Here is a 14,088-nt window from a genome sequence, read left to right on the forward strand (position 1 = left end):
CATAGTAACAATCCATATAACTACAGTGTAACAACTGATGAAGTACACATTGTTACAGATTAATTACAATGGTACAGGTTATGTAATTACACATGTGTTTTATTTATATATAATTTTAGGTTAATTCAGGGTGAGTGTACTTACACATGTGTACTTCATCAGTAGTTACACTATAATTACATGAATTGTTACTGCGTAACTAGATAGTACTTAGGGACACTTATTATAAAGTGGGACCCATGTCTCTGTATATTTACTCCTTTCATTTCTGATCTAAAACAACTTCAGTATTTAATCAGGAATGAAGGATGAGATCCGAAAGGGAAAAGTGCAATCATATTTCTAAATAATTCAGTATCAGCACAGATTAAGTGCATGAATGGTGCGACAGTTTTAAAACAGCAGCAGCTGTAAAAAAACAAAATTAGCAAGTTCAACTTAGAAACTTAGAAAAGTTTTCCTGCTGCCTTAAAGTTTTAAGTTAAATCAAACTGGATTTACTATTTACTTTAATTCATAAGTCTTTAGTCTAATTCGGCTTTGGATTTGTCTCTGCAATCCAATTTTTTTTAGTAAGTGGTGCTCATGACTTAGTAAGTGGTGCTCACGGCTTAGTAAGTGGTGCTCACGACTAAGTAAGTGGTGCTCATGACTTAGTAAAAAAAAACAAAAAACGCCACGTCCCTTTAGGGGTTTCATAACAACTCATTAACTCTAGTTGGAATAAAAAAAAATAATTTGCCAAGTTAATAAATAAAAAAAAATGTTATCTTAACTTATTATCGCATTATTTTTTTTTTTTTACAGTGTGTGAGAATTTTTCATTCTTGCTTGAAAGTGTAATTCACCCTAAAAAAAAAAAAAAACACTGCATGCATGCATTTCTGGACAAGCTGAGAGATTGAAAAATTGTTACCTGAATTAAAATATCCATGTGGAGTAAGGCAGTGGCATAATATTACAGGATTTCATATTAATATGACTAATATGTTTATTTACCCCAAACAACACACTTTAAGCGTGCATTTCTGGACAAGCTGAGTTATTTAGAATCATTCATTACCTGAATTGAAAGAAACATGTGAACCTAGGCTTCTTATTCATACTTCATACACTTCACCAGTAGTTACACTGTTATTACATGGATTGTTAATGTGTAATTACACAGTTATTAGAGACACTTATTTTTATTATTTACAGTAGGAGCCTAGATTCTCTGTATGGCCATGAAAGACATAATGCCTTGTACATAATTAAAGCTTTATATTACTAATATTTTGGCAATATCTTGCTCCACCTTAAGAAGAGGACTGATAATAAGCGTACATCAATTAGCAGTACTTACAACAGTAATAAACACTGTTAAATTGAAAAGTAATGTCTTTACTTATTATTAATTGACACAAGTTAAGAGATTGCGAAACATTACTACATTTTAATGCTTGGGAAAGTTGTATATGAAAATGAATTGCGTTACATTAGTTTTAAAATAAATCATTGATTAATAGGGTTTTAACTGGTTGAGTTGTGTTAATTGATAATTAATTGACACATTTTGGTGTAAGTACTGTTAAATAATGTACTCTTATTGTACTATTACTTCTATTACTCTTATGAGTGTTATCCAACTTCTTGCTGTGGATCAAATAAAAAAAATCTCTTTCCTCTACAGTCAATCAAATAGAATACATTTATTTTATATTTTTTTGCTGCACTAAAGCAGAATAACTTAACGAGTGAACGCTGACAGCAGAAATGTTCTTAGATAATCTCATATCAGTGATTTAATACTCCAAAATGAATTAATGAGACTAATGGAGAGGAAATGAACAGACTCGGCTGAAACGTTGAAACCTACACTATCTGAACTGTCTGAACCATCTCTACTGTACATCTACAGGTTTATAACTCAGCGGGGCTGTGAGCTGAGAGGAGACGGAGCGAGGCAGGCCGCCAAACCTGCTCTGAGAATCCAGGAGACACGAGGACCTGTCCAATCTGATCCAGTCCTGGCCCGAAGCCTGACGAGCTGAAACTCAGGAACCGATTGTGGCGAGCGCTGCTGCAAAGACAATAATTCTTTTCCTTATTTGAGGCTTAATCTGTCATGGCTTTTTACATATCTGGGGTCTATCGGAGAACTCGGTGCGATTAAAGTCGTGATATCAGACATGATGAAAAGTGTAATATGAAACAGTCGCTCGTGAAAATCTCTCTCCTTACGGCCGTCTGAGCCATTCTCCTGTATGAGTCTCAATACAACAGTCTATTTTTTTACGCTTTTCACCTGATTTACACTCAAACGAGGGATCTGAATTGCATTTCTAACTTTTTTTTAGTATTTTGAACCTTCCAAACCTTAAATTGACCTCAACCATATATGTAAACTTCAATTTCTTAATGACATTTCACTAAGAAAAAAACTACGGGCTCTATTTTAGCAGTCTATAGGCGAGTCATTAGCATGTATTTGCTATCGTAACGACGGGAAAAGTACACCTTGTCCAACAAACGTTTCTCAGCAGAGGAAACTAATCTGAACACATCTTAATTCCAGACCACCAAGCCCATCGGTGTAGATACAGTTCTGTAAAAAATAAGAGAACACTTAAAAATGATTTTAAATGAGTTTCTTTGATTTTATCAAATTAAAAACCTCTGGAATATAATCAAGAGGAAGATGGATGATCACAAACCATCAAACCACCAAACTGAACTGCTTGAATTTTTGCACCAGGAGTAAAGCAGCATAAAGTTATCCAAAAGCAGTGTGTAAGACTGGTGGAGGAGAACGTGCAGGGTGTAATGGAAACCGTAATGTAAAAATCTCTCCTCACGTATGATCTGTAGATCTGTTTGACACTCCGTTTCCACCAGGTTTAAACTGGATTGGAGTAAATGCAGAATCAGAACTTCTTGCCAAGTAGACACTGGATATGCAGCACTTATATATTATTACACATCTATATCGTAAAAAAACTCAACCGTTTTTGGCTTTGAGGTGAATTCAGAAGCATAAGAAAGCTGGACACACTTCAGAGGAGCCCATTTATAAGATACAGTATATTGAGGCTGTGTGCATATGGACTGAATACACTGGAAATATATATATTCAGTCCATGTGTAAGGATCAAGGCTGTGTAACCCTGTAGAAGTTACAGTTGCTGTTCTGTTCAATTTGTTTTATTTATGCTTTGTATTGATGGGTTTGTTTGAGCACATGCATTGGGTTTACACTTGCTTTGATGTGATAAAAAAGTACAACATGTGTAGATAAATATAAATATAGTATTTCAAACACTTTTCAATAAATATAAGTCAAAACCATCTAAGGAGCTGTTGACTTGCGGTTCCAAAGGCTGGTAACTCTGATAAACTTCTCCTGTACAACAGAGGAAACTCTTGCTCTTCTAACCTTTCCTGGGGTGGTCCTGATGAGTGCCAGTTTCATCATTGTAATGTTTTTGATGGTCTTTTTTGCAGTAACTGCACTCGAGGATACTTTCAAAGTTCTTGAAGTTCTTCTTTTTCTGATTGACTGAGCTTCATTTCTTCTTAAAGCATTTTTTTCTTTACTTAGTTGAGTAGTAGTTTCTTTCTTACTCAACATTACTGAAATAGAGCTATTTGATTTATCTGGATAGGGGTTTTATTGATGGACAAGAATCCGGAATAAAAACAAGCTGGAATGAAAAAGGAGTAACGAGGCTGTTTTTAAAATGTAAAAGTAAAAAAATTATAGAAATAATTACTTCAATTATCTAAACTATAGATTCTATACAATTCTACTTGTAGTAGTAATGTAATGAACCCAACAAAGTATTTGTACTGTTACTTGACACTTCTGACAGACAGAAGCTTAACATTTAAAGTGAAACTCTATGACAATGACCTTTCTATAAATTTGTCATTAAAGCTCAATTTCTCAGTAATAAAAACTTATATCCACCTAAGACCCGAACGTTTGCTTAGTGTGCATTTTTAATTTAACATTAATCATTAGTCAGTAGGATTGAACAAGTTTAAAAACAAAATGTTGTCTTTGTACAGAAAGTCTACAGTAAGTAAATAAACTAGTTTCAAATGTAAAATTGGATGAATTTTTACCCAGCCCATGATTATGTCTTGACTGGCTGTAGAAACCTGTGACTGGGATTCCCGCCATCTTATTTTTAATTCATTGAGAGTGATGTTGTCATGCGTCCACCAGATGGTACAGGCAGTGTCTCCATATGAGGACAAAGGGTTTTAACGTTTTTAAATAATGTAGAATCATGATGCAGAAATGTAATGTCCTCATAAGAGGACAAAGGGTCTTAAGAGGATATCGCTATGTATCACTATAAAACATTATTTTATTTTATAAAGAATAAAAGACCCTCCAGGTTTTCAGAGGGTCCGCAGGGTTGAGTATAGGGATTATTATGAGGCCTGTTTTATTATTTAGCTGTGTGACGATACAGGTTTATTATTATAAACCTTTTATACTGTGTAGATTTGGCGAGCGGCTCATTAACTCTAAAGCACTCAGGTCACTGATCCCATTTCCCGCAATTCATTACCAGTGAAACTGTGTGCAGAGATACACAACTGCCGCCCACACTTATACCTGACACTACCTGACCCCAGACCTGTGTTTAACCCTGCGAGGACTGAACCCCCACCTGCTGACTGCATTAACCCCTGTTTAACTTGGCTGCAGCTCTTTCCTCATCAAGCTGAGATCTATAATTGAAAGGTAATTAGTGAGCTGACTTTTGGTTATGTGTGTTTTTACAGTTCTACAGGAATTTCCTTCACACTGTAATAGTTTATACTGTGCAATATATACAGTAATTATCATATAATTCAGTATAATCCCCTTTAAAAGACCCCTTAGTGTTGTTATTATTATTATTACTGTATTGTAATGTAATTATGCATATGCAATGAAATCGATTTATATTTAACTCTGATTTTCATTTGATTGTTTTCTGTTCTCCATTTGTTTCAAATAATGTCAAATAATGTCAAAAACACTGGCAAAATGTGAATGATGTTTTTATCTTATCCAGTAAAATCAGACTTTATGTGAAAAAATTAACCTTTAACTTCATAAATGTACTGTATTTCTACCTGACCTCGCTGTTCTAAGAGAAACTACAGAGATAAAATAAAACAATCTCTATTTTTATTTATATCTTCTATCTATTCTGTAGTATTGTTTTATATGCACGCTATCTTTAATAAACTCCTGAAGACAGAGCTTTTCAAAGAGCACTTACTCTCCTAACACCTCTAACTAACTACCTTCTACTACCAGATCAGGAGAATCTCTCACTGTCTTTAATAAACTCCTGAAGACAGAGCTCTTCAAAGAGCACTTACTCTCCTAACACCTCTAACTAACTACCTTCCACTACCAGATCAGGAGAATCTCTCGCTATCTTTAATAAACTCCTGAAGACAGAGCTCTTCAAAGAGCACTTACTCTCCTAACACCTCTAACTAACTACCTTCTACTACCAGATCAGGAGAATCTCTCACTATCTTTAATAAACTCCTGAAGACAGAGCTCTTCAAAGAGCACTTACTCTCCTAACACCTCTAACTAACTACCTTCTACTACCAGATCAGGAGAATCTCTCACTATCTTTAATAAACTCCTGAAGACAGAGCTCTTCAAAGAGCTCTTACTCTCCTAACACCTCTAACTAACTACCTTCTACTACCAGATCAGGAGAATCTCTCGCTATCTTTAATAAACTCCTGAAGACAGAGCTCTTCAAAGAGCACTTACTCTCCTAACACCTCTAACTAACTACCTTCCACTACCAGATCAGGAGAATCTCTCGCTATCTTTAATAAACTCCTGAAGACAGAGCTCTTCAAAGAGCACTTACTCTCCTAACACCTCTAACTAACTACCTTCCACTACCAGATCAGGAGAATCTCTCGCTATCTTTAATAAACTCCTGAAGACAGAGCTCTTCAAAGAGCACTTACTCTCCTAACACCTCTAACTAACTACCTTCCACTACCAGATCAGGAGAATCTCTCGCTATCTTTAATAAACTCCTGAAGACAGAGCTCTTCAAAGAGCACTTACTCTCCTAACACCTCTAACTAACTACCTTCCACTACCAGATCAGGAGAATCTCTCGCTATCTTTAATAAACTCCTGAAGACAGAGCTCTTCAAAGAGCACTTACTCTCCTAACACCTCTAACTAACTACCTTCTACTACCAGATCAGGAGAATCTCTCACTATCTTTAATAAACTCCTGAAGACAGAGCTCTTCAAAGAGCTCTTACTCTCCTAACACCTCTAACTAACTACCTTCTACTACCAGATCAGGAGAATCTCTCGCTATCTTTAATAAACTCCTGAAGACAGAGCTCTTCAAAGAGCACTTACTCTCCTAACACCTCTAACTAACTACCTTCCACTACCAGATCAGGAGAATCTCTCGCTATCTTTAATAAACTCCTGAAGACAGAGCTCTTCAAAGAGCTCATACTCTCCTAACACCTCTAACTAACTACCTTCTACTACCAGATCAGGAGAATCTCTCACTATCTTTAATAAACTCCTGAAGACAGAGCTCTTCAAAGAGCTCTTACTCTCCTAACACCTCTAACTAACTACCTTCTACTACCAGATCAGGAGAATCTCTCGCTATCTTTAATAAACTCCTGAAGACAGAGCTCTTCAAAGAGCACTTACTCTCCTAACACCTCTAACTAACTACCTTCCACTACCAGATCAGGAGAATCTCTCACTATCTTTAATAAACTCCTGAAGACAGAGCTCTTCAAAGAGCACTTACTCTCCTAACACCTCTAACTAACTACCTTCCACTACCAGATCAGGAGAATCTCTCGCTATCTTTAATAAACTCCTGAAGACAGAGCTCTTCAAAGAGCTCTTACTCTCCTAACACCTCTAACTAACTACCTTCTACTACCAGATCAGGAGAATCTCTCGCTATCTTTAATAAACTCCTGAAGACAGAGCTCTTCAAAGAGCACTTACTCTCCTAACACCTCTAACTAACTACCTTCCACTACCAGATCAGGAGAATCTCTCACTATCTTTAATAAACTCCTGAAGACAGAGCTCTTCAAAGAGCTCTTACTCTCCTAACACCTCTAACTACTAAACTAACTACTTCTAAGCTTTTCCATTTCCTTCTTCCCCTCCTTTTTTTCCTTTTTTTCCTTTTTTTCCTTTAACCTCCCCCGTTAAGGCACTGTCTAAATTTGTTTTTGTTTTTTTCGCTTTTCACCTCTAAGCTTCTATTTCTAAATGTACATTATTATTGTAAGTCATCTGCCAAATCTAATGTAATATAATGTAATGTAATATTGAGATAAGATCGCCCATTCATTTATATAGTATAAAGTATGTGCTATTTTTCTTTTTTAAATCTAGACTTCCACACAATGATACGAATCAGTAATAAATGGAAATGCCATGCTGCCAAAAAAGCTCCAACAGCTCCACTGTTTAACATGAGGCTAAAGAGGTTAAAGAGGTTGAAGAGCATAAAGTTCAAGGCCAAACACAAATAAATAAAACCAAGATTCCCTGGATGGTAAATGGGTGTAGTTATGCACAAATCTTATTCCACATGAATGCCAAGAATGCAAATCCTGTCATCTGCAAAAAAAATAGCAACAAACAGCCTAAAACGTTCTGTTTTGGAAAGTTCTATTTTGGTGATGGACATCATGTCGAGAGTGTAGAAATTCCTGTGATGGAAGGAAATCAGCAGGAGTTACACACAGTCCTCAGTGTGATTTCTGTGGTTTGTAATTCCAAAAACAGAGAACAGTAAGTACGTCTGGCCATAACAATAAAACCGAGTCATTAAGACGTTCCTGAGGCTCAGAAATCAGCAGAGGAAACAGTTGAACGTTCCACAGGAGCAGAACAGCAGCAGGTCTGAAAGCAAAGGAGCCGTATTTAGTTCTAACTATATTTAGAACTATATTTGTTACAGATGCATATTTATTATATTATTATATTTCTAGGTCACATCAGTCACTTTCATAATCAATGCCATTGCACACTGCACTTTGCTCTGTTAATTATTTAATTATTTAATGACCATTAGCAACATCTACTGCACTGCTCTGTTTACAGATATATATTTACCTTGTATAGTAAGTTTTTTATAGTCTTATATATTTTCTATTCTTCTGTGTTTTAATTTATGTTTGAGTATGTTTCTTATTGTATTGTGTTGTTGTTGCTGGATGCCTAAATATCCTTCGGGATAAATAAATTATCTATCTATCTATCTATCTATCTATCTATCTATCTATCTATCTATCTATCTATCTATCTATCTATCTATCTATCTATCTATCTATCTATCTATCTATCTATCTATCTATCTATCTATCTATCTATCTATCAAAGGAAGGGAAAGGATGGTGAAAACAGACACGTGGATCCACCATGCTCCCCGCCGACCAGACAACCCCGGCTGCATTGTTAATGCGTTGATAGTGCGCCTTCAGTAAACGAATACACGACCTGAGAGCCAATCAGAGACATGAAAGGCTTCCCTCGCCATTAAATCTACAAAAAGCCAGAAACAGACCAGCTATCTCCTCATCTACACAACTTCAAAGCAGGAAGAGGAACATAGCAGCAATACAGCTACATTTACAGAGCTCTAACTCTAAATCTACATTTACTTCCAATCCCAGTGTTCCCTGTGCTCCTAAAAACATCAGCCTAAAAAAAGCATTAACTGCAGAGTGCTGTTGACCCAGTGATGACCCGCAATCCTACATAGCCCAAAAAAAAAACAAATCAGGAGCTCCAGCCCTGAGATGATCAAACAAAAGAGCTGAGAAACTCCTAGACAAAACACAATCACTGCTTTAGCTCAGTTGACCGTGCATGTTTAATAAATACAGTATATAAATGTATTCACTGAAGTTGTGAAGTCCTGATTAGAGCTGGGTATCATTTTATAAAATAGTCAATACCCATACGATACTTTGAATTCGATATCGATATTTAAGTGATACTTTTTTCTCAATCGTAACAAATAAATACAAAAAAGTGATAGTTATTTTAACACAGTGTATTTATGTAACAGCAGACGTGTTCATTATCAATATCATTGCTGGATGCATTTCAGTTGGTTTTTATTAGTTCTTTTTTAAGAAATATCATCATTAGTTTGGCAAACTGCGGGTAAAAAAAAATGCGGGTATTTCCCTGTATTATTGTAAGAGGGCAGTAATAATGTAATAGTAGTATGGTTTGGTTTAGCTGTGTCAGACTAGAGTCTTTTTTACTGTATTTTAATGAGTTAAGAGAAAGAGCAAGAGAGAGAGAGGGAGACAGATTGAGAAAGTGAGGGAGAAAGAGAATGAGAGAAAGACAAAGAGGGAGGAAGGGCGAGAGAGACAGAGAGAGAGAGTGAAAGAGGTGAGAGAGATAAAGAGAGAAAGGGGGTCAGGGAGAAAAACAGAGAGAAAGCGTGAAGGAAGGAGAGAGAGAGAGAGAGAGAGAGGGAGAGAGAGAGAGAGAAAGAGATGAGAGAGATAAGGAGAGAGAAAGCATAAAGGAGAGATCATGAGCAAGAGAGACAGAGAGAGAGAGAGAATAAAAAAAATAAAGAGAGAGAGAGAGAGAGAAGCTGAGAGTCTTCAGCACAGTGCCAGTTTCAATAAAATGTGGACAAATATTTAGAAGAACAGACAGATTTTTGAAATGTTTTTTATGCTGTTTGTGTTTATGTGTTTCATGGAAAGTATCAAAAAAAAATTTTTTAGTTCTTTTGGGAACTCAATAGACACTTCGAAACCCAGCCCTGGTCCTGATGTTGTTTTTGCTTCTCATTACTCCCTAAAGACTCTCTGAAGAAGAATTCCCAAGTCATGATCTGCGTAACAAGTATCATTTTTATACTACCTTCAGTGTTGAAAAATCACTAACCAGCATAATCACCAATAATTATCATCTCTAAAGAAAGAAGATGAATACATTGTTTTTACCGTGGGTACGGTCTGTTTTCTTTTTCAATTCTCCTATTAACTCACAGAGCATTTTTCCAGTTCATTTACCAGCCGCCATTAATAAACACAGAGCAGACAGGTTGAGGAAACGCTGGATACAGTATATTTTTAGCCGTGCTGCGTTCGGCCTCCACCCCGTGCACTTTAATCTCTTGACTTGCTAAATAAAAAACTCTGTGGAATGCTGGAGAAAGAAACGGCAGATCTTATCGTCTGGATGAGGTCATCCTTGGCATTGGCTTTCCCTAAAACAATATCCTACTGACGGTTCATCAGAGACGGGAGCTCCGGAGCTCCAGAGCATGCAGAGCAGAAATGGAAACAGCGAATAGATGTGGAGATAGGAAGCAGGAATAACGCAAACACTCAGTACCTGTTTTGACCTGTATTGTAACGAGCTGGATCCGCTCCAGATCCAATTACAGAGTCAGGGAGGCCTCTGGACCGGCGCCTGGGTTCCCCGGGTCCGCCCGAGCCGAGCCGAGACCCAGCTGACCAGGCATAAGCAACACAGGGGGCTGGGTTCTGCTCGGGGTGATTTTATGGGTATTTACAGAATCAGAGACTCTACAGCTGTCCCTCAGAGCACAATCTGAGCATGACACTCGGACAGCCATGGGAAAAGACAGGACGGATAATCTGAACCACACCGAGCACTTTTGGCAAGGCCTGAGGACGAGGAACTCTGGTACAAATTAATAAAGACAACTGTGCTTCCTCCTTTATTCCTTTATAACACTCTATATAACACTCTTTCAAAACAAGGACACTCACAGAATCACTGATATGTATGAATGTAAACAGTGCCGGTGTTGTGCTGAATTATGCACCCCGCCAGGAAAAGCACCTCCTCTCGGGAGCGTGCATGTACGTCTTCTTGGCTTTAACTTTTTTTTAGAAATTGGAAATACCCAAGATGCTGTTTTAAGCTACACTGGCTCCTAAGAAATAACAAAAAAATAAATAGTCATGTCACCTGCAGCATCTCCAGAGAGAGGGTGCTTTTCCTGGCGGGGGTGCTGAATTCAGCAACATAGTAGTGCCTTAATCTGCACTACTGCCATGAAATGCAAGTCAATATTTGTCAAAATAACACTAACCCCAACCCTAAACCATACCCTTGTGAGAAAGGCAATATTTTTAAGAAACTTTATGAAAATACACATAAAATATACAGCTCTGGAAAAAAATAAGAGACCACTGCAGTTTCTGAATCAGTTTTCATGCATCTCGGCATCATGTTCTCCTCCTCCACCAGTCTTACACACTGCTTTTGGATAACTTTATGCTGCTTTACTCCTGGTGCAAAAATTCATTCAAGCAGTTCAGTTTGGTTTGATTGCCATTCCAGAGGTTTTCAATTTGGAAAAATCAAAGAAACTCATAGTTTTAAAGTGATCTCTTTTTTTTCTAAAGCGGTTCTAAAGTATTTTCTCTGTATTTCCATAAAATGTATTTTAAGCATTATGCATGAAATTGAACTTGCCTGAAGTTTGTTGATAGAAAATACATGCACTTCTTAACATAATAAAACATGTGCATTGAAACGTGTATTAAAGAAATCAGAAATATAATAGTCAGATTAGTTGACTACCAAAATGCTTATTAGTTGCAGTCCAAAATAGTCCGAAATACAGAAATACACAAACTGCACTCCTCAGTGAAATATGGATTGCCTATATTTTGCCTGTATTGCCTATAAAAATAATGTAAAATAATGATAGTAATAGTGTATTAGTGCAGCTTATTGTATTAGATTAGTGAACCTATTTTTTTATTTTCTTTTGACTAACATCTGATGTTGATCACCTGAGTATTGAGTGCTGTTCTGCACAGCTATACACAGCTTTAAATCATGTTAACAGCTGATCTTTGAGGTTAGGTTCAGTTTTTTTTGCATTAATACAGGAAAACCTACAGCTTGTAGTAAACTGAGTCCATTAGGAAATGGAGAAACATCTTATGCTTGAAAGAGTTTTGACACTTCAGATTTATTGTAAATTTTTGGCAAAAAAATCACTACATGCTGCAGATTTACTGACCCAGGAGTGCTGTGTAATTCAGTCCGGTTCTTTCAGTGTTCGATTGCAGTTTTCTTGAGCAATTTTTCTATTTTATCACAGATGCAGAGGTCTCCAGAGCGAGTATAGAGTATAGAGTATTCAGTATGAAGTATGGAGATTGACCTCAGAGCCCTGCTCTAATTTTAAGATGTTTTACGAGCGCAGGTTGTGGACGCCGCCCTTTACCCTCGGCCTCAGGCACCAAGACGTCACATTAGTTGTGTAACGACCCCGAGCCGGTTTTAAAGTGACACTATAAAACAACTCCGCGTGTCTGTCACGTTCAGCTTCCTCACTGCATTAACATCAGACTCAAACATGTTCAAAATCTGCAGCAGTGCCACTATAAACGTCATCAGGACCTCAGCTGCGTCTTTACAGGACCTGGAAAGATCCTGCAAGGTCTTTTAAAGCTGTCCAGCAAATAAATCTCAGAGCTCAACAGCTAAAATACAGTTTAACCCCTAAAACCCGAGCCTTTCAGGTCTTATAACACAGTAATTACTGTATATCAGACAGACACACGAGCCATGAGATCTGTAACACCAGTATGGCTCCATATGGCTACTCAGAAATATAATCATTTGAAATATAAAAGAAAGGAGAATTGTTATATTTTATATTTATATGTTTTGGTCAAAATTTTTCCAAGCAGCTGTTTTTTTTTCTTCGTTTTTTAGTTATTTTATTATTTTGAATGTATTTTTGACTTTAAATATATTCACACCTAAGATATATTTTCAAAAATGGTTAGACTAGAGTGTTTATGAGTTAAAATTAATAATGATATATATAGTTTATTACACGGTTTATTATTACTTCGACAAAATGCAAAATCTTTTGTTTTAATATAGTTGCTTTCCCAATGGATTTCTTGTAGATGTTTTACAGCACTGGGATGTTTCTGCTATTATCAAAAAGAGAAATCTCTGCCCTTTCTAACCATATATAGTTTATGCTGATGAGTGAAGGCATTTATGAGTAATTAAGCTGAGAACACAAGGTGTGATTTTAGACGTTCTAAGGGTTAAGCCCCCGTCTCAGCGGTGGGCGCACACCATTTGATCAGATCAGCAGATCCCCCGTCCTGAGCCTTTTAGTCAGGCGTAACCCTGAAATCCTGCGTTAGGCCTCTGCACTCGAGCAAACAGACAAACAGAACTTTTATTTGCGGTTCTTTCGCGTCCTATCGTGTCTAGCGAATAATACCATTAGCCCAGGATACTGCATGTCTGGCTAATCTTCTGTTTACTCTCCTCAGGCTCTCTCTTTTCTCGAGCCGAGACGTAGCCGAGACTTCAATAATCTCTTTTTAATCTGCCAGTGTTTTCCTGTTTGGAGTGACAGTGTTCTTTTCCCTCGATGACGGATATAATCTCTCGCTCCCTGTGAGAGCACGTCTCTCGCGCCGACCACACCCAAACCCATCAGCATCAGTTTCTTCTGTTTCCAGGCTCTGTGAGAAAGTCATGCCCTATGAGAACTAAAAGACTCCACCATGATGCCCGCTGTGCAGAAAAATAACAACCAGTGCTTTTACAACAATCATGAGTATTTCCACTTAAGATTAATGTTTTGATGGCAAGCTGCATGGCCGGGATTCAAACCAGCGGTCTCCCAATTATAGTGGCAGTGCTATAGACCACTCTGCACCTATTGGTCCATTCTTAAAGAAATTTTAACATCCTGTAAAGGAGAGATTGTGTGCTCAAATTGTGTAAATTGGGAGATACCCATTATTCATTGGACAGGAAATTAAAACACCTGGTTTTAGACCACAATCATTTATTGTCCCCAAGGACAGTTGGCCTAAGTCATGCCCTATGAGAACAGAAAGACTCCACCATGATGCCCACGGTGCAGAAAAATAACATCCAGTGCTTTTATCAAGCTATTTTAGGGATACTATTTAAAGTGAGGGAGCAGAGAACTCTGAGTATACTGAATTACTGAGAGCTTTTATGGCTTTGTTTGGTCTTTGTACGTTTCTGAACAGCGAGGG

This window comes from Astyanax mexicanus, chromosome 5 (genome assembly GCF_023375975.1).
Source record: "Astyanax mexicanus isolate ESR-SI-001 chromosome 5, AstMex3_surface, whole genome shotgun sequence".
NCBI lineage: Eukaryota > Metazoa > Chordata > Actinopteri > Characiformes > Acestrorhamphidae > Astyanax > Astyanax mexicanus.